The sequence below is a fragment of the Drosophila persimilis genome, unplaced genomic scaffold, assembly GCF_003286085.1.
Source record: "Drosophila persimilis strain 14011-0111.01,24,50 unplaced genomic scaffold, DperRS2 tig00001138-arrow-arrow-pilon, whole genome shotgun sequence".
NCBI classification, from domain to species: domain Eukaryota; kingdom Metazoa; phylum Arthropoda; class Insecta; order Diptera; family Drosophilidae; genus Drosophila; species Drosophila persimilis.
Window position 1 is genome coordinate 33,278 of NW_020825425.1, and position 22,177 is coordinate 55,454.

The following is a 22,177-nucleotide window of genomic DNA, read 5'->3' on the forward strand; positions in this document are numbered from 1 at the left end:
TACTGACCTAAATAAATATACAACGGACAGCTGCATGCATTTGTGTACATACACTGTTAAGATATTTACAACACTATCATTAAACAAATTCTGGATGACCAGCATGTGGTCAAATCTCACACCATCTGCATGAGACACATTGTGACCGTCATAAATCTGACCCTTGGAATATTCCACTGGTGGATTTGTAGTAATTGCTTAGTCCTAAATAGATATAACACATTTCCCTAGCAATATTATACTCAGAACTAATTAAACATACCTAATATCCTCGCATTTTACCAAATAAAATCAGTACGAAAGAAAACTCGTACGTATTCACATCTCCGAAGCCCAATTTGTTCAAGTACCGATTGCGGCGACCATTTGTTACTGGTACATGAACCAGTAGCATACAAAGTTACATTTTCAGCAAACTATTGTCATATTGACAATCACCAGAATCAAGTGAATTTACATCAACAGATTCATTTGATTTGTTCACATTGTTTTGCCCGAAACAAAAACGCCGGTTTGGATCCATATACCACGGACAGAGGGCGGTACACGTCGCAGCGCAGCGTTGGCTTGCGATGTCCCAAGGCCCCAGAGCTCAGTACCGTGGAGTGAGTTCTTTGCGCATTTAAATCCACTAATGAGTGCAGCAGTTTCCTTTTGCTCCCTACAGCCTGACTATCGACCTGCAAGCTCCATAGGACCCATTAAGCAATGCAACAGCAGCAGCTTGCTCTGCACTGAACAGGATGCCATAGCCAGCACAACACCTCATCTATACTCATACTGCACTCGATTTCTGGCAGCTCATCTGTTTTCATATTCTGAAGCATGGACACGTTTGCAGAAGGATGGGTGTCATCTCTGGGCTGACTCAACTCTGAAAAGATAGACACATTCTCTTTTACATCCTTATATCGTAGCTTTGATGACGTGGCACTGTTAGTCCTTGAGAGTTGACTACGCATATATTTTTGATCACCGAGCACCGACTACAATTCCATCTCGTTGCAGATCATGGCACGCAGCTCGTCACCGCTCTTAGCACTGATCGAAGTCGATACGGAGTTGGTACTAGCCATGGACTATCCGGGCAAAAACCGCAAAAGCAGGAGGTCCAAGAAAAGCTACTCAAAGCCACTCCGCAAGTCTCGTAAATCCCTCAAATCCAACAAGCCAAAGTGCAAGAAGACTGTTCAGCCACAGACATGTATTTAATGAATATTACGAATATACAGTGCAATCTCATACACAAATACTCATAAATAAAATTGTCCATGTCACTTCATGTGAATGAATATGACGACACGAAAAATACATTAGCAACTAAGAATAGACAATAGCACTTGTAATCTCGAACCCACCAAAAGGCATCAAGCAATAAACTATCTACTTTATTGCTGCCAAGTACCTAAGTAAATGCACTGAAATTTAACCCCCGCACAGAGTAAGTTTACCCAATCTAAAAATACACTCACAAGGAGCCTGTGCGTTCCTTCCCATAGAATAAGAGTACCACTGATAGCTATATAAGGAGATGCATTTGTTCAATAAAACTCAGTATCAGAAACACTACCATAACTGCCTGTCACTCATCTTCCATCGCAATCATCAGAGGCTGTCGCTGTGTCTTCAGATCCTCCCTTGCGCACCGTAGGATACCCACTCCGCAGTCCAACTGGTTCAAGTTCAAGTTGCGACGACCAAACTGTAGACGGTTTATGTACCGTATGCATCCCAGCTTCCTACACACACACACACACACACACACACACATTAACATTTGGTGACCCCGACCTTGGTCATCCTTTCAAACTGTCTATCAAGCTACAGTGAAAGGATTCGATCTGGACATCAGATTGAAGCAGTCGACAGGAAATCTTCAATAAAAATTTGGCATCAGGCCATACACTTACGGTAGCATCTCCTACCAATAAGTATCACTTTGGCAAATCTGACTTATTCAGGTTATCAGCCAACAGAAAAACAGCTGTAGAATTCGATTACCACCAAGGTAATCAATTTTTGTTGTTACGTGCGTTCCATAAATAGGAAACAGCACAAATCCCTCCATCCAACACATCACCTGTACTATTACCTTTCTGACCAACAACGGTTGCGATTTGGAGCGTATCCAGCTGCAAAGCAAATAAAACACTCCCAACGGGTCAAAAGTAATAAGTACAAACAGATAGAATGGATACACATATGGAGGCAGAAGCTGCCGCTACAATGGCAATGGATGTGCAGCAAGAGATTGGTGAGGAAATATCGAGGTGCATTCGGAACTTTAAAAAAGATTCCCAAGAACGAAAGCAAACGGCCTCTTATTTTTAAGCGAAAATATCAGCACTCGAAAATGCGTGGAATCGCTTCAACAAAAACGACTCCAAACTTCGCGATACAGACAAAACGGATGAATACTTAAAATTCCACATTCCAGCAACACATTGCGATCTTTACCGAATGCATGGATAAGCTATCACAGACGTCTAGTGCTCGTGGGGAACGTCAAATCGTCTTTAAAGAAAGGCATGAGAATCCTCCGGTAGCTCCCAAAGAAAGCGGTCTGATCCAGCAGTCCTCGAAGGATTACAGCAAACTTCTTTCACTATGTCGCCGACAAAAGGCCATAGTGGAGTACGTTAAACGCAATCTGAAACAACTTTCAGAGGCGGAAGGACGCACATCAAGTGATTTGATAAAATCACTATGGACTCAAGCGCAGGAAGTCCACTTCACAATTCATGAGGAATACGAGGACCCAGTGGAAGGAGGATATGACATGGAATCCTACCTAACACTGGAAAGTAAGGTCAAAAGAGCATTGACAAAATCAGCCACACCAAACACGGATAACGTGCATCTTCCACGCATCAGCATACCAAAGTTTGATGGAGATCTATTAAAATGGACCCAGTTCGTCGATCTGTTCTCATGCATGGTGCATGAGACCAACATGCCTACGGTGAAAAAGATGTGGTATCTTAAAACCACCGTTACCGGCGAGGCAGAAAGATTGATTCGACATATCGATCTAAAGGAAGAAAATTATGAAGCCGCTTGGGAAATACTAGTTGACGCATACAACAATCCCAGAGATGTTTCGAACACGGTACTGAACCGCTTCCTCAATCACCAAACAATTAATGACGATCCCAAGTCATTAAAAGAGTTGTATATAACAACCATAGAATCCCTTGCATCACTAAAGGGATTGGGCAGCAATATATCTACATGGGATCCGATATTGATTGCCATTATCAGAAACAAACTGGATGTAACAAATAAGGCCTTGTATGAGCAATCATTGGGAAGCTCAAAGAACATTCAGGCGCTGGATACGATGCTTCAGTTCTTGGAGCAAAGAATTCGGGTTCTAGGAACCAGTAAGAAGCCACCAGCATCAAGGAGAGAGCCAAAAGGCACGACATGTGCATCAGCAAACACAGGGAGAACGCGAGCACAAAAGCAAACCGTTGGCTTTACGGATGCGAAGAATTTCGCTCCAAATCTCCATCAGAACGACTAAATTGGGTACAAAAACAAAAAATGTGCGTTAATTGTTTTAGAACAAATCACAAAACAAACGCATGCCCTGGTCGAAACTGCTTCAAGTGTGACAAGAAGCACAACACGATGCTACATTTGGAAACAGCATCAGGCGCAGCTACAGAATCAAGAGGCCCGACGGTTGGTGTAGCAAGTAACAATAGTTACAATCTTCTGGCCACAGCAAAGATGGCAGTAGAAGCCAACAACGGGCAGGTTGCTAATTTCAGAGCACTGCTAGATTCAGGATCACTGATAAACTTGATCTCTGAACGAATGGATCAATGTTGTCACTCAAACTAAAAGACACAACATTACGGATCGAAGGAATTGGAGGTCAATCAAAGACCAGCAGAGCACGAGTAAATGTGCTCATGAAATCCCTTCACAATGGTTTTACGCAAAGAATTGAAGCTTTCGTATTACCACAGATAATAGCTGATCAACCAGCTCAGGCACTCGATTCAGAGAGCTTAAACGTACCAAGGAAGATCTCACTGGCAGATCCAAACTTCCATAAGCCAGGCCAAATCGACATGCTAATCGGAGCCGAGCATTACTACTCGCTGCTGCTACCAGATCAACAGCAGCTAAGGACAGGAGGCCCGTTGCTACAAAACACGAAACTGGGATGGATTGTGGCAGGAAAAGTCAAATCTGCCCACAATTCCTCACCCATTTATGCAACGGGAGTAAACGAGCTAATGAAAAGATTCCGGACTCTGGACAATCTAGAGACGGAAGACAAACCACGCACTCCGGTGGAAGCACGGTGTGAAGCTCATTTTATAGAAAATCTTCAGACAGCTTCAGACGGTCATTTTCCGAACACCGTTCAGCCTTGGGGGAGTCGTTGGAAACCGCAACAAAAAGATTCCTAGCGTTGGAGCGGCGAAGCTCAACAGAAACTTGGAAGAGTTATGTGGACTTCATGGAAGAGTATGAAGGACTAGGACATATGAAGATTGTGCCAGCATCAAAAGTTCCCAAAAGGCACTACATCCACATCATTGTGTACTCAAACCTGAGAGCACCACCACAAAGCTTCGGGTAGTATTCGATGCCTCATGCAAATCAACAAGCGGGAAATCTTTGAACGACATTCTGCAGGCTGGACCCACCGTTCAGAGCGAACTTATGTCCATTCTGCTACGATTTCGAATTCATAAGTACGTATTCACAGCGGACATAGAAAAGATGTACCGGCAAGTGTGGATGAATCCGGAGGATCAATTCCATCAGATGATAGTCTGGAGAAACAATCCATCCGAAGAGATCAGGTACTATCGCCTGAAAACAGTAACATATGGGACAACAGCTGCTCCGTTCCTAGCAACGAAATGTCTGGAACATTTGGCAATACAATACAAAGACAGACTACCAGTAGGATCAACAACATTCAAAACCGATTTCTATGTTGACGACTGTCTAACTGGAGCAAACACGATTCCAGACGCAATTCATGTTCGACAAGAACTAAATATTGCTACCGTCCGGATTCAAATTGCGCAAGTGGTGCTCCAACAATGAGCAACTTCTCCAAGGAATCCCCAAAGAGGATATTGTAACCGATGTAAAATTAGGAGAGACACTAGAGCACTACAGCGTGAAAACTCTGGGTCTCATCTGGATGCCGAAGAAGGATACATTGTGTGGACGAACACAGAAAAGCCAGGCTACACGCATCACCAAACGGGTGGTATGTTCCGAACTGGCCCAAATCTTTGACCCACTAGGACTCTTTGCACCGGTGGTAGTAAAGGCAAAAATCTTCATGCAACAACTTTGGAAGCTCAAACTGGATTGGGATGATGGTAAAATTCCAGTTACACAAGAACTCCATACGTTTGTAGATGCATCAGAACGAGCATATGGCGCAGCAGTATATGTACGCGCTACATACAAAACAACCAAGTGTCAATAAGACTGCTCTGTTCGAAATCACGTGTGGCGCCGACAGCCAAACAATCGCTGCCACGGTTAGAACTTTGTGCTGCAGTCCTCGGGGCCGAGCTCACAAACCGAGTCCGACAGGATCTGCACATGGACATGTGCACCGGTATGTTATCCTGGATAAACGCATCGTCATCAACATACCATACCTTTGTGGCAAATCGAATAGCCAAAATCCAGGCATTAACAAACCAGTCACAATGGCGTCACGTGCCATCGGCCAACAACGCAGCCGATGTCCTGTCGAGAGGAATCGCAGCAAGCAGACTGGCAGATCACAATCTGTGGTTATATGGACCATTATTCCTGCACGGATCTCGAGACATCTGGACGAAGGCACCCAACATAGAACCCAGCAATCTTGAGAGAAAAGCTAAACATGTAAGCTGGCCAATCACACCTAGCGCACTTGGGGATGAATTATATACTTGCAAACATAGCAACTCGTTTCACAAGCTGCAACGCATTGTGGCATATATGTTACGCTTCTGCTACAAAACCAACAGAGCGAACACCACGACGCTCTGCGCAGAAGAACTGACTCACGCCCGCACTATAATCCTGCGAACCATACAACAAGTCGAGTTTACAGCAGAGCTAAAACAGTTCCAACGCTATAAGACTGTCGATAGAAAGAGCTCGATCATATCTTTATCTCCCTTCCTAGGAGACGATGAGCTCATCCGAGTTGGTGGTAGACTTGAAGAAGCTCTACTTCCATACAACGCAAAACACCCAGTTTTGCTGCCTTACAATGACCCAATCGTCAAAATGATTTTGCGGGAGTTACATGAGGAGAACATGCATTGTGGTGCTCAAGCATTAAGGGCAATCGAAAGACAACAATATTGGATTATCAATGAAAAGACAATGGCTAAAAGCATCATCCACAGCTGTGTTAGATGCACCAAGGCTAGACCAAAGCTGATGCACCAGATCATGGGAAATATCCCAGCACAACGAGTCACACAAGCACGCCCGTTTCTTAATGCAGGCGTCGACTACTGTGGACCAATCTCGATCCACCATAAGATCCGAGGCAAAAGACCCGATAAGGCGTACATCGCCGACAATGCAACGAACTTTGTGGGTGCAAACAACCAGCTTAAAAAATTAGAAGACTCTATATTCAGCTCAAAGGCAAGTGCTCTGATCACGAATCATTGCAACAAAAAGCAAGTGGATTTTAAATTCATTCCTCCCAGGGCACCATCGTTTGGCGGCCTCTGGGAAGCGGCGGTAAAATCAGTAAAAAAGCTGTTGATAACAACCACCAACACAGCCTCATTGACATTTGAAGAACTAAACACAGTGATAATCGAAATTGAAGCAATTCTCAAATCTCGACCCATCACTCCAATGTCAAATGATCCCACTGATACAACAGCGCTCACCCCAGGACACTTCTTGATTGGTGAACCATTGACAACGCCTCCTGACGTCAATACTGATCATCAAGGAAGAACATTGGTCAAGCGCTGGGAATTGGTATCGCGCCTAAAGCATTCATTCTGGAAACAATGGTCTACAGAATACCTCCAAGAATTGCAAGCTCGGCATAAATGGAAGACCGCTTCACCAAACGTACCTGAAAGATTATTAGTTTTGGTTAAGGAAGACAACCTTCCTGTAATGAAGTGGCCAATGGGTCGCATCATTAAGACATATCCTGGACAGGACAACCACGTACGAGTGGTTGACACCATCTGGCGTATACAAGCGCCCGATAACTCGTCTAGCGCCGCTCTTTCCAGAAGATGTGGCAACCAAACGTTCCCACAACGTGATCAGTGACACCACGGAGATTGATGAGATTGTAGAGCACCACCTACATTAACATCAACATTAGTGGTGCTGTTGCTCATGCTTCCATTAGCATTGTCACAGTAAATAAATGTGACACAATTCGCAAACAAGCCTGGAATATTCTATGAGAAACTTGGAACATCAAGAATAGCAACGTCTGAGTGGACCATGATCGTATACTATGACTTGGACCCATATTGGAAGGATATGCAACTAATGTCTGCCGGAATTTCAGAGTTACGATACATGTGCCCTGAACTAAAAAATGTTCCGGCATGTAACTCCATAGTTCAACACTTTCAACATGTGCAAGTTAACACATTAAGAGTTCAATACTCTTATTTCCAATTAAAACAGAAAAAGGTATAAAAATTCTTGCCCAATAGTTTATTACCCAATTGTAATCTGTCACAATTTACACAAAAAGTAAAAACCATTTCCTGACTAAAACAAGAACCGAAACATTGTATTTCTGGAAGTGCTTATGCGCTCCACTTCAAGTCAGCACTTCACGAGAATCCATCGCCCCCACCCCGTCTTCGACGTCGCGACTGAGATAATGTCGACAATGCATTTCTGATGACTCCGCTGTTCTTCCCCCCAACATCGACCAGCAACATTGACTTCCTATTGCCGGTCAATAACTGCAACTCCGCTGTCGCCACTGACGCCGCCGCCTACAATAATTCTGAAGACCCCAACAATTCGGCCTCTGCCGAAGTTCCTCTGCCGCGTTCATCGATAGGTTTCTTTAAGAATTATAATTCTAGATTTAAGCAGTCACATTCTGATATTCAATAAAAGCACTTCGCTAAAGTGAACAGAATCAAAAAAAACTTTTATTTTGTCCGTCGAATAAGGATAAAATTTACTGGCGCCCGAGCAGGGACCTGACTAGTGAACAACACAGCAAAAAGTTTAGTACGTTCGCGAAAACTGCAAAAACTTGCAGCCGTCGGTCTCAATAATAATTACCGGTATGACTCACAATATTTCGTAATATTGTCCGGTATAACCCATCGGTGACTCCAATTCCTGAATGTTCCGTACTCAGGAAAACCAACCAAAAAGGAGCGAAGTCCAGGAACCTCAGTAAGGAACATCATAAAAGGGACCAATTCCGGATCGCCCGTTGGAGGAGCCACATCCAACATGTTAAGGTAAGTAAAACAAAAACAAAATGACGAAAACCAAAAAACATTTTTTTCAAGTGAAAATAAAATAAAGTGAAGAAAAAATATCACAAAAGTGAAACAATTAAAAAAACGAGGGGGAACGCAACTCTACAGTTATACCCGATACTTAGTCAGTATGGCTCTCCTCCGGCAGACGGCGCTAATATTAAACGGCACGACAAAGAGTGCGTGCGAGAGGGACAGAAAATCAGTCTGAGCGTGACGTCGGGCGCTGCGAAGCCACTGAAAATTGATTTGTTCCTTTTGGCTATAAAAAGTATCTGATCTGATCCAGATTCAGCAACCGGATAGATATGGTCATTCTCTATGATTCAGCGTTTTTAGTTTTCTCGAATCTGCAATATTGTGGATGCAACAGATTTTCGTCCTTTGTGTGGGCGGAAGGGTGTGGGGCGAAATTCTGAGATATACGTTTTATAGTGAGATCTAACAGGAGTGCGAATACCAAATTTGGTTACTCTAGCCTAAATAGTCTCTGAGATTTGTGAATATCCCCAGATTTGCATCCTTTGCGGGGGCGGAAAGGAGTGTGGGGAAATTTTGAAACAAACTCGTCTCGGTCCGATATATTAGGAGTGTGGATACCAAATTTGGTTGCTCTAGCTTTTATAGTCTCTGAGATCTAGGCGCTAATGTTTTACTCTAAGCAAAGCCGCCTATGCTACGTATGTGTTAGAAAGAGACAGGGCGAGGAAAAATGAAATTGTTTTCTTGATGCTGGCTATAATAATAATACGATCCAATTCAGATTCTGCAGTCTAAAAGATATGGTCATTCTCTACGATTCTGCGTTTTTGGTTTTCTCGTATCTCTAAAATTGTGGATGCCAAAGATTGTCGCCCTTTGTGGGCGCGGAAGTGGGCGGGGCAAAGTTTTGAAATATTCCTGTAGCAGTGACATATCACAAAAGTCTAGATCCAAAACATCGTTGCTCTAGCTCTTATAGTCTTTGAGCACTAGGCGCTGAAGGGGACGGACAGACCAACGGACGGACGAACGGACAGACGGACAGACAGACAGGGCTCAATGGACGCGGCTATTGATGCTGATCAAGAATATATATACTTTATGGGGTCGGAAACGATTCCTTCTGGATGTTACACACATCCACTTTTACCACAAATCTAATATACCCCAATACTCATTTTGAGTATCGGGTATAATAAATTTTCCGCGCGATACAAAAAATTATAAAACGGGAAACAAAAACCCCAAAGGGAAAAAGAAAACGAGGGGGAACGTTGTGAGTTGCTGCGGACACCGCAACTCTACAATTATACCCGATACTAAGTCATTATGGCTCTCCTCCGGCAGACGCCGCTAATATTAAACGACACTACAAAGAGTGCGTGCGAGAGAGACAGAAAATCAGTCTGAGCGTGACGTCGGGCGCTGCGAAGCCACTGCAAATTGATTTGTTCCTTTTGGCTATAAAAAGTATCTGATGTGATCCAGATTCAGCAACCGGATAGATATGGTCATTCTCTATGATTCTGCGTTTTTAGTTTTCTCGAATCTGCAATATTGTGGATGCAACAGATTTTCGTCCTTTGTGGGGGCGGATGGGGGTGGGGCGAAATTCTGAGATATACGTTTTATAGTGACACACACATTAAAGGAGTGTGTGTACCAAATTTGGTTACTCTAGCCTTAATAGTCTCTGAGATTTGTGGATGCCACAGATTTTCGCCCTTTGTGGGGGCGGAAGTGGGCGGGGCAAAGCTTTGAAATATTTTTGGAGCAGTTACATATCACAGAAGTCTGGATCCAAAACATCGTTGCTCTAGCTTGTGAGGTTTCTAGCTTTCCAGAACCAAGACCCAACAACAACGACGCAGCAGCGGCCAAAGAGAGACGAGGAAAACAACGGGATCCAGCGAGCCGCCGGCATCGACGCAGCCACGGCAGAGAGGAAAGCGCTGACAAGATAAGCCAACAGCATCGACGCAGCAGCGGCCGAGGAGAAGCGCTGACAAGATAAGCCGACAGCATCAACGCAGCAGCGGCAGAAGAGGACCGCTGAGAACAGCAATCAAATCCAGCAACGACGCCCCAGCAGTGGAAAAGAGAGGCGAAAGTCACCGGCGCAGCTACAGACGCCAAAAGAGAGGGGAAATAACGACGCTAGCCGCCCACGCCGACGCTGGATCGGCAGAGCCAGCAGAACGCCGGCTCTGAAGCTGGGAAAACGAGGAAAGGAAGTCAGTTAGATGAGAGGCAGTCGTAGGAATCGGACGCGTTGACGGGTAAAAATCCGAGTGGCTCGCGAAAAGAAAAAGAACACACGTGGCGGACTACTTGGAGATTAACGCGATCAGCAGTGCGCGAAGGATCCGGCATCGATACTACGCTTACGGAGAGGGGATCCTGCACCGGCGCTGCAATCCCGGGAAAGAGGAGGCTTTCGACAAGCACAAGCGTGGGAGTTCAGGGGTAAGCGAGTCTCAAGACTAGGTAGGGAACCAAAGAAGAATAAAGTGAAATGTAACGAATATAACGAAAACATAGCCTGGTCACCAACAATCTATACGCTAGGGAACCTGAATGCCCGGGGCCTCATCTTCTCCGCCCTTCCCCACGCCTCTTGCCCGAGTCTCCCTCTTTGGCTACACCCACGTGGTGATCCGTATTCGCTCCGGATGCCCGTCGGGGCCCCCGCGTGATTCCTTCAGTAGTTCGTAGCCCAACAGGATCCTGAGGCCGCTGTCCGGCGATTGCTTAGGCGTTCTCGGTGACAACTGTTGGCGTTCCCCCCGCATGAGTCCCTTCAGTAGTTTGTGACCCCGCAGTACCCCAGTATTTCCCAGGGTCCCGAAGGCGCTGTCCGGCGATTGCCTAAGCCCTCTCGGCGATGCCTGCCCTGTATGATAAAGACTTTCGCAGTAATGTTTAGCCTGATAGTGTCCCGTGAGTGCTATCCGGCGATTGCCTAGGTACTCTCGGCGATATGCGTCGGTATTCCCGTATTCGTAGTAATTCTTAGTTCGACAGCGTCCCGTAAGTGCTATCCGGCGATTGCCTAGGCACCCTCGGCAACGCTTGTCGATGTCTCCGACCTCCGTAGCAATTCTTAGTTCGACAGTGTCCCGTGAGTGCTATCCGGTGATTGCCTAGGCACCCTCGGCGACGCTCGTCGATATCTCCGGCCCCGTAGTAGTTCTTAGTTCGACAGGATCCCGAGAGCGCTATCCGGCGATTGCCTAAGCCCTCCCGGCGATGCCTGCCGATACCCCCGACCCTCGTTGTAATCCTTAGTCCGACCGGGCCCCGTAAGTGCTGTCCGGCGATAGCCTAGGTGCTCACGGTGGTACTTGTCGGTATCCCCGCATAGCAAAGACCTTCGTAGTAGTTCTTAGTTCGACAGGATCCCGGAAGCGCTATCCGGCGATTGCCTAAGCCCTCCCGGCGATGCTTGCCGATATCTCCGACCCTCGTAGTAATTCTTAGTCCGACGGGGCCCCCGTGAGTGCTGTCCGGCGATAGCCTAGGTACTCGCGGTGGTATTTGTCGGTATCCCCGCATAGCAAAGACCTTCGTAGTAATTTTTAGTCCGACAGGGTCCCGTGAGTGTTATCCGGCGATAGCCTAGACACTCTCGGTGATACTTGTTGGTTTCCCCGCATAGCACAGACCTCCGTAGTAGTTCTTAGTTCGACGGGATCCCGAGAGCGCTATCCGGCGATTGCCTAAGCCCTCTCGGCGGTGCCTGTCGATATCTCCGACCCTCGTAGTAATTCTTAGTCCGACAGGGCCACGTAAGTGCTGGCCGGCGATTGCCACTGCTACGCCCCGTACTGTTCCCTTTCATCTCGGTCGCTCCCGTCTGGGTTTTGCCTCCCTGTCCCCATCGACGGCCCAGAACTCGGAGTCCCGGCAAATTATAAATATTGCTGTAATTTCGACCCTGGAGTAGACTGAGATATGTACCCCAGCCCAGGATTGCTTCCTTACAGATGGCGCCCGAGCAGGGACTCCGGGATTCCGTTATGTTTTGGGGCGCTAAGTAGAACAGTTGATCAGAAAACGAGTAGCAGAAGGAATCGGGACTGTACCACGCGCAAGCATGGCCAGTCGGAATCATTAGGCCAAGAATAGCTGTATATCTCTGGAAAACCGCACGTGAGGTCGCCCATTATTCACGTACAGCCGAGACTGGCTTCCCTAACCTCCCTAGCAATAGCGTCAGCACGTGGCCGCCGCGCCCACACGAGGAGGAGAACGCCGTGGCGAGACGGCAGAGAAAGAGAACCGAGCCGAAGCTGGGCAGAGATCGCAAGAAAGAGAGCGACACGCACGCGGCGAGCAGCGAGTCGTGAGCTGTAGACGCCGAACGAGCATCGGAACCCTCCCGTAGACCGACCGTCCCGGCTATATATGTCGGACCCAGAGCCAGAGAATGACAGTCAGTGCCCGGTGTCAGCGAAAAGCAGTCAGTATCCAGCGTTCAAGCAGTCAGCGCCCGGTATCAGAGAGAGTCAGTGTCCAGCATTCGAAGCAGACAGTGAATGCCCAGCCTTCAAAGTGATCGGTCAGCGTTCAGCCATCAACACGAGACGAGATCCAGCGCTTAAATCAACGAACCCAGCACGACCAGGACGACAAGGACAATTCCAAGGACAACGATAGCAAGGACTATTGACCGGCCCAGCAAGGATCAACAGTCAGGACAATTCCAAGGACAACGATAGCAAGGACCATCGACCGGCCTAGCAAGGGTCGATCCCCAGGCTTCTATAAAGACCGACGACAACCACGACCATCGACCAGGACCCCAAACAGCAAGGACTCCAAGGACGCCCCACTGGACAACCGTGTTAACCGTGCATACGCCGTGCTTCCGTGACTAACCCCAAGGACTCCGGTATTCAGCGCGTTACCTAAGAAAAAGATTCTACCGGAGGGTCAATACGTGATACTACCGTCGGAAACGCGAAAGACTTCGAAGTGCCATTTCGACCACCGTGCTTCGACATGGGGGTACAGTGGATTTCGTATCGGCGCAAGGACGAATTGCAGGCCATCGCCGTCGAATTCGGCCTCGGTGAAACCGGGACAGTGGACGAACTGCGCAGCCGGATCTCGGCCTTCATCTCGCGCGGCGAGCATCCGACGGCGATCGAAAAGCGGATCGAAGAGCTCGGAACGGTCTTCGACAGCGCGCCCAGCCCGAGGAACCCGAGGAACACGTCCACGTCGCCGGGACCGAGTCAACGTGAACAGAAGGAAGGGATCTGTGCGGAACAGCCCCTATCCATCGTAATTCCCGAGTTCCCGCGCGCAGCTCAAGGTCCTGGGTACAGTGACTCTAGCCGGCTTGCTCCTCCAGACGACACCGGGCCCTCCCGGAGCGCCGAGACGGCAAGCCGCGTAGTGACCCAGGATGGAGATCAGCCGGTGAACCCACGCCGGGCCTGTCGGAATTGCGGAGAGGAAGGTCATTTCAGCAGTTCATGCAGGAATCGGCGAGTGTTATTCTGTTGGGAGTGTGGTCGCCGCGGCATCCGGACGACTGCTGTAGGCTGTCCGAGTCGGGAAACGGACCGAGTCTCCGCTCGTCAGGGAACCGATCGGAGACATACCTCCAGGGCGCCCTGGAGTAACTCATCCCTTAAGTTTGGAAGGAGGCAGGATCGCCGCGCTAGTAACCATCGAAGGAGTACCGCTCACAGCTACCCTCGATACAGGAGCGACGCGGTCGTTCGTCAGTCAACGCATCGCTCATGAAGTAAGTACCGGAGGGAACGCACGGAATATAAGGACTACCGTCCGCCTGGCGGACGGTACAGCAAAGGAGGTGACGCAAGCAGTTTCGGTCAAGGTACGTCTGGATCAACAGGAAACGCGGGTGATTCTATTAGTCCTACCCATGGTAGTGGACGACATCATACTGGGGCTCGATTTCCTTTGCGGACCCAGCGGGCGATCCGGGAAACCAACCCGATCCCCACATCATCCTCGACTCGGCCCCGCATGGTTACTTTTAGTGACGAACGTCCAGCGAAGGCATCCGCTGCTCCTACCCCCTCGACCAATCCAACAGCGACCCACCGGACGAAACCAACGCACCAGAATCTCGAACCCGCCAGACCCAGCAATGTACCAGTGACAACGCACCTGAATCCCAACCACGCCAGACCCAGCAACGTAACCGTGACAACGCACCGGAATACCAACCACGCCAGACCCAGCAACGTAACCGTGACAACGCACCGGAATCCCAACCACGCCAGACCCAGCAACGTAACCATGACAACACACCAGAATCTCGAACCCGCCAGGCCCAGCCATGTACCAGTGACAACGCACCGGAATCCCAACCACGCCAGGCCCAGCAACGTAGCAGTGACAACGCACCAGAATCTCGAACCCGCCAGACCCAGCAATGTACCAGTGACAACGCACCAGAATCTCGAACCCGCCAGACCCAGCAACGTAACCATGACCACGCACCAGGATCGCGAACACGCCAGACCCAGCAACGCCACCCGAACCCAACCCACGATTCGATACGACCACGCCAGAATCATCAACGAAGCTACGACAGAGACGACTGCGACACCGTTGGACACACCCAGGGCCAGTCCGTCCGCCCCGAAGAACACCCAGAGTAACGAAACCACGCCGGAGACGACTGCGACACCGCTGGACGCACCCAGGGCCAGTCCGTCTGCCTCGAAAACCACCCAGAGTATCCCTAACAGGACAACGCTTCTAAGCCTCGACCACGCCAGAACCAGAAGTGACATCAGGACAACGCTTCCAAGTTTCGACCACGCCAGACCCAGCCGCAATACAAGGACAACGCTTCTAAGCTTCGACCACGCCAGACCCAGCAACGATACAAGGACAACGCATCAAAGCCCCGACCGAGACGGACCCGGCGGCGCTAAAAATATAACCCGATCGACGCGAGCCAAATCAGACATGCCCAGCCGTGCGGCGCAGCCAGTGCAAACGACCCCGCAGGAAACCAGCCTCGCTCCACAACACGACCCGTTACGCCTGGAAGACGACGGCCCTGAAGGACATGGACGGGTCGAGGTAGACCACCTCGCGTCTAACCCCCCAACGGATTATCCACTCGCCCCTTTAGCCGATGCCGCGGCCGGTCGACAACGCAACCCTTTTCGAAGGTCAGACTCGACTAACCCTATCACCGTGAACCTCGCCGTCATAACATGTGCCCCGCTCGAAGAAATCTCGCCACCGACAGCCCCCATCATCGCACCACCCCTCCCGCCGTGGGTAGCCGAGTTCTTGAAGCAAGAATTGGCCAAGTTCGAGGGATTGAAGGGCGTGTCTCACATAGCCGAGCATACCATCACCCTGAAGGACGACAAGCCGATAAAGCAGAGGTACTTCCCCAAGAATCCGGCCATGCAGAAAATCATCAATGCTCAGGTCGACGAGTTGCTGCAAGACGGGCGGATAGAAGACTCAAAAAGCCCACACAGCGCACCCATCGTACTGGTGGGAAAGAAGACAGGCGAGATGCGGATGTGCGTAGACTACCGACAGCTCAACGCGCAATCGATACCCGACGCCTTCATCGAGAAGCTCCGTAACGCGCGTTACATCTCGACGTTGGACCTCAAGAACGGGTATTGGCAGATCCCTATGGCCGAGGGGAGCCGAGAATGCACCGCCTTCACCGTTCCGGGCCGAGGACTCTTCCATTGGAAGGTGATGCCGTTCGGACTACACTCAGCATCGGCTACGTTCCAGCGAGCCTTGGACAGCGTCATCGGACCACAGATGGAACCCAACGCCTTTGCTTACCTCGACGACATCATTGTCATCGGAGCGGCACTGGAAGAACACGTCGACCATCTGCGAGAGGTTTTCCGAAGACTGCGGGAAGCCAATCTAAGATTAAACCAAAAGAAATGCAGCTTTTTCCAGAAAAGCATCGTATATCTGGGACATGTCATTAGTGAGCGGGGTATACACACCGACCCAGATAAGATCGTCGCCGTCCGGAAGTTGGCCCCACCAAGTTCAATAAAGGAGCTTCGACGCTGCCTAGGAATGGCATCGTGGTACCGGAGGTTTGTCCCAAACTTCGCGGCGATTGTAGAACCCATGACTAGCCTCTTGAAGAAGGAGAAAAGGTGGATCTGGAGTGACGAACAGCAGGCCGCTTTCGAGGAGTTGAAGGAGAAGTTAACCCAAGCACCCGTCTTAGCCTGCCCGGATTTCACGGAGAGGTTCGCTCTACAAACTGACGCAAGCGCCTACGGTCTAGGGGCAGTCCTGACGCAACAGATCCGCGGAGAGGAGAGGGTCATAGCCTACGCTAGTCGAAGGCTCTTGAAAGCAGAAGAAAACTACTCGGCCACGGAAAAGGAATGCTTAGCCATCGTCTGGGCCATCAGGAAATTACGATGCTACCTGGAGGGTTACCACTTCGACGTCATCACCGACCATCTCGCTTTGAAGTGGTTAAACTCGATCAATAACCCGACCGGTCACATCGCTCGTTGGGCTCTGGAACTCCAACAGTATCGCTTTGACGTGCTTTACCGACGCGGAAGCCAAAACATCGTAGCAGACGCTCTTTCCCGGCAACCTATCGACACCATACAGCGAACCCTAGAAGACCTGCCCACCTGCCCCTGGATACAAAGGTTGCTCCAACGTATCCAGGCACGACCCGAGGAATGCAGAGAATTTATAATCGAGAACGGACAGATCTACCGGCAGCCTGGACACCGACCAATCGAAGAAGAATCTCACCAGTGGAAATTATGCGTCGCCAGTGGCCATCGTAGACGAGTGTTAGAAGAATGCCACGATCACCCGACCGCCGGACACTTAGGAATACGGAAGACCGCCACTCGGGTAACCCAACGATATTATTGGCCAGGACTCTACAGGGACGTGGCCCGATACGTGAAACATTGCGAAAGCTGCCAAAAATTTAAGGTGAGCCAGAACAAACCCGCAGGTCACATGTATACGCGCCAGGCTAAGGGCCCGTTCGACATCCTTTGCGCGGACTTCGTAGGCCCACTACCCCGCTCAACGCACGGCAACACGATGCTCCTCGTGTTCTTCGACTAATTCTGCAAATGGGTGGAACTTGTGCCACTCCGGAAAGCCACAACCGCCCACTTGGAGAAGGCGTTCCGAGAGAGGATACTCTGCCGATTCGGGGTCCCGTGGAAGTTTGTGGAAATTCTGCGAGGCGGCGGGAATGGAACTCGAGCACACCGCGCCGTATATCCCTCAGCAAAACCCGACGGAGAGGGCAAACCGGACCATCAAGACAATGATTGCACAATACGCCGACGGGGACCAACGGACCTGGGACGATCTCCTCCCCGAGTTAAGCTTGGCCATAAACAGCAGCACGTCGGACACCACGGGCTTCAGCCCGGCGTTTTTGGTGCTCGGACGAGAACCAAGGCTACCAGGAGCCTTGTACGACGAAGTGACCCCAGGATTAGGAAATGAACCAGAGCCTGCCCACGGGAAGGCGACACGACTGCAGGAAGTATTCAAGGTCGTACAGGAGAACACCCAACGGGCATCCCAAGAGCAGAAGAGAACATACGACCTCCGACGGCGCGAGTGGCGACCCGAACTAGGAACCCTAGTCCTCCTTCGGCAGCATCACCTATCCAAAGCCGCCGACGGTTCTTTTTTTTTTTTTTTTTTATGGACGTTGACATGCAATGACTGCATCTATCAAGAGGCGATGCAATTACTGCACCGTCAAGTGGCCCGTGTGACACCAGCAGAAGGCTGTTACGCGCGGATCCCAGGCAAAACGCAGCCCTCCTCCCGCCCAACCGACCGAGGGGCGCTGCCGCATGACGCGAGCATGCAAGAAAGATAGTAATTAGACTAACATTCGAGGAAAATTAGCACTAAACTTATTAAGAAATTAAGCATGCAATAAAATACAAAATACAAATACCACTACAATTACTAATTACTAGAAAGGTGTGTAAGGATTAATAATTTAATAAGAGGAAGAGAATTAGTGGAGGATATAATATGGTAGAGGGAATTATAATCCGAGCATAAGACCCTAAACGGTTCATGCAAGGAATAATTCGATCTACAAAGTGGAAGGAACAACGGTATAAAGTTTCTAGTCAGTCTAATAGGAATCGTGAAGTTTATGCGGCTCAACAGATCAGGGCTGTCTATGTCACCCCTGATCAAGTTGTGCATAAATATCACACCAAGCATTTTTCTACGGTTAACTAAGGATGGGAGGTTTACTAATAATAGTCTACTAGAGTAAGATGGGAGTCTTACACCCGCATCCCAGTTAAGGCCCCGCAGAGCAAAGAGTAAAAAGTTTTTCTGTACTGATTCTATACGGTCCTGGTGTACTTTGTACTGAGGGCACCATACACAGGAGCCGTATTCTAGGATCGGACGAACAAGCGAGGTATAGAGAGTCTTTGTTATATAGGGGTCGTCAAATTCCTTTGACCACCTCTTTATAAACCCAAGCACGCCCATGGCCTTATTTACCATGGTAGAAATGTGTTCGGAAAACTTTAACTTGGGGTCTAACATAGCACCCAGATCATCCACCAGGGTAATTCTCTCAAGAGAACCCCCAAATAGGGTGTAGGGAGCCAACAAAGGGCTAGAACGATGAAATGTCATAACTTTGCATTTCGAGGCATTGAGGTGTAACAAGTTCGCACAACACCATGACTGAAAGCTATTGAGATCGGATTGCAAGCGAGAATGAAATGAAATGTCCTTGTACTGGACACAGAGTTTAACATCATCCGCATACATAAGTACTCGAGAGTATGTTAATACTGAAGGCAAGTCATTAATAAAGAGTGTGAAGAGTAAGGGGCCTAGATGGCTGCCCTGTGGTACTCCCGAAGAAACCTTTACTGGTAAAGAGAGGGAGTTTTTGAAGAGGACTCTTTGAGACCTAGAACAAAGATAGCTAGAAATCCATCTCAGGAGGTTGGGCGGAAACCCTAAAAGGTCAAGTTTATGTGCTAAAAGGGAATGGTTTACAGAGTCGAATGCTTTACTAAAGTCGGTGTAAATAACATCCGTCTGTAAGTTACCTTGAAAGCCTTTAATAATGAAAGAGGTAAACTCTAACAAGTTCGTGGTGGTTGATCGCCGCCTTATAAATCCATGCTGAGTTGGAGATATAAGTGACTTGCAGAGATGTTGCAAGTGCGGAATTAAAACCTTCTCAAACAATTTGGGAATAGCGGATAACTTTGCTATACCTCTATAATTTTTTGCATCAGACTTGCTACCTTTTTTATGGAGAGGAATTATAAACGATTCCTTCCAGATTGGGGGGAAGCAAGAGGAATCAATGGACAGGGTGAATAGTTTAAGCAATGGTCCACACAGAGCCTCGGCGCAGTACCTGAGTACACAACCTGGAACCCCGTCTGGACCCGGTGAAAACACCGGCTTAACTAGTCGAAGATCTTGAAGTAGGGAATATTCATTTAACAAGGGACTGAAAATGCCGTTCGACCTCGGTAATCCGAATGGGTACGGTTGACCAGAGTAGCGTTCCTCAGAATAGGTGGTTTGGAAAAACTGGGCAAAAAGATCGGCAATTGCCTGATCATTATTTGCCGACGTATTACAAAATGATAGCGAGGATGGGTGTGCGGACGTTCTACGCTTACTGTTTACGAAGCAGTAAAACTGTTTAGGGTCCTGAGAAAAACGTATCCTGCAACGAGATAGGTAGTTCTTATAGCATTGAGCATTAAGAACTGAAAAGTTTGACCGAGCTATTACATAACGAGAGTGAGAAGTAGGAGAACCCACTTCTTGAAATTTTTTATAAAGTCTTGATTTTAAGTTTTTTAGACTGGATAACTCTTTGGTAAACCAAGGGGGTTTTCCAGATCTAATCGGACAAGAAAGCGGGACACAAGAATCAAAAAATGTGCCAAGAGCATTGTAAAAAATGGTTATGCCTTTTGTGACATCAGTGCACAAGTACAAAGCGGACCAATCAAAATCCCTAATTAGGTTATTAAGCTTCGCAAACTCGGCTTTACGAAAGCAGCGGACACGTTCAGGTAGTCTACTCGACCGATCCAATACAGTTGGTCCTATGTCTAGCGACACCGCGAAAGTAGGGTGGTAGGTCTCTTCAGGTATAGTGAGCGGAAGGGCTCGGGTTAACAACACTATGGTCGGATCCGATACAAAGCATAGATCAAGCAATCGACCCAAGGAATTTTTCACATGATTGACATGAGACAGGGACAGGTCAAGCAAGCCGTCAACAAAGTCATGTCGTGACATGGGCACTAGGATACTAGACTCGTTTACCGAAGACCAAACAGTTCCTGGCAAGTTGAAGTCACCAAGAACTATCATACGATCTTTATCAGATAGCGAGGAAGCAACAGCGGTTAAAGCGGACAAGTGCTGCTCATAAATTGAAATATCCGAAGAAGGTGGGATATACGAGCAAGTAATGAATATAGCGAAAGCGGGAAGAATCAGTTTTACACACAGGAATTCCAGTTCCTGTTGAACTTGGACTGTGAAGTGTTCTGACGTGAAGTAAGAGTCCACTGCAATTAGAACCCCTCCTGCACGTCGAGACGAACGGTCCTTTCTAAAAGTTGTGTACCGACCTGCCAAAACCTCGGAACTAAGAATGTCCGGCTTTAACCAGGTTTCAGTAAACACAATAACGTGGGAAGCAAATGCAACACTATCCCGGAAAAGAATGCTGAGCTTACTACGCAAGCCTCTTACATTCTGATAGGTTACTAAAAGAGAAGTTAGTTTTTTGGAAAGGTTGGAGCAAGACGGGAAGTTGAGGAAGAGGAAGTTCAGGTTGAGGGTGGCACGCTGGAAAGATTTGGAAGCGATATGGGAGGCCTATTCTTCTTCTTAGCCTTAAACTCCTTCACCCCCAAATGCTCCGGCCAAAATTTGGTGGAGCAAATGGTGTCAAATTGAGTTGGGGAGATGCTTATCTTAAACGACGCTATCTCCCTGGCATAAGAGAAGTTAAATTTCTCCACCTTTAAACCCACGGCTTTTATTTTGCTTTGAATGAAAGCAGTTACATCATTAGATGTGAGGTCAGGGGCCAGCCGTGAAACAAAAACTTGTCGTTTTGGTGGGACTCCCACCAGGTCTAGTACCTGTGGTGGCAATATCCGGAGGTCCGGAACGTCTATTTACTGGTGGGATCGGGATAGACGGGACAACTAGTGAACTTGCGGACACCACGGACACGGACGCTGCAGACGTACTTGGCTGCACATTCTCCGAGGCGATGAATTCGGCTACCGAATCTGCATCGCCAGCAGCTTTCGTTGCCTTTGGAGTGGCAAACGAGATCAACTGCTGCACACTTGGAGTGGTCGGAGTCAGTTTTTCGGCGGCGCACGGCTGAGTGACGGTTGGCACTTGCAGGTCCCGCGGAGTGACCTTTTTGCGCCTCGGAGACTCATTCAGCAGTTTTAAACCGCTAAACTGAGCCTCCATGGCTAGGAGCCGATCGTATTGGTTTTTGAAACCAACGGTCAGCTCCTTAAAGCCACTCCGCGTCTGCCTCATGAAAGCCACCATGTCTTTCTCCACCGCACGGCATGCCTCGCAACTGTAATGCAAGCCATTACGTTTGGCTATAGCATCACTCACGAGGCCAGAAAATCCCGCACATTTTGCGTGGACTACGCTGTCGC

The 22,177-nt window shown here is 48.5% G+C and overlaps 1 long non-coding RNA gene across 1 annotated transcript; it reads left to right on the forward strand.

Moving 5' to 3' along the window:
• The first annotated feature begins 499 nt into the window (after positions 1-499).
• LOC6603994 lies at positions 500-1,239 on the forward strand. Its single transcript, XR_003409253.1, has 3 exons — positions 500-605; positions 668-935; positions 1,009-1,239. It is a non-coding gene; the product is annotated as an uncharacterized LOC6603994 (long non-coding RNA).
• Positions 1,240-22,177: the final 20,938 nt, after the last annotated feature.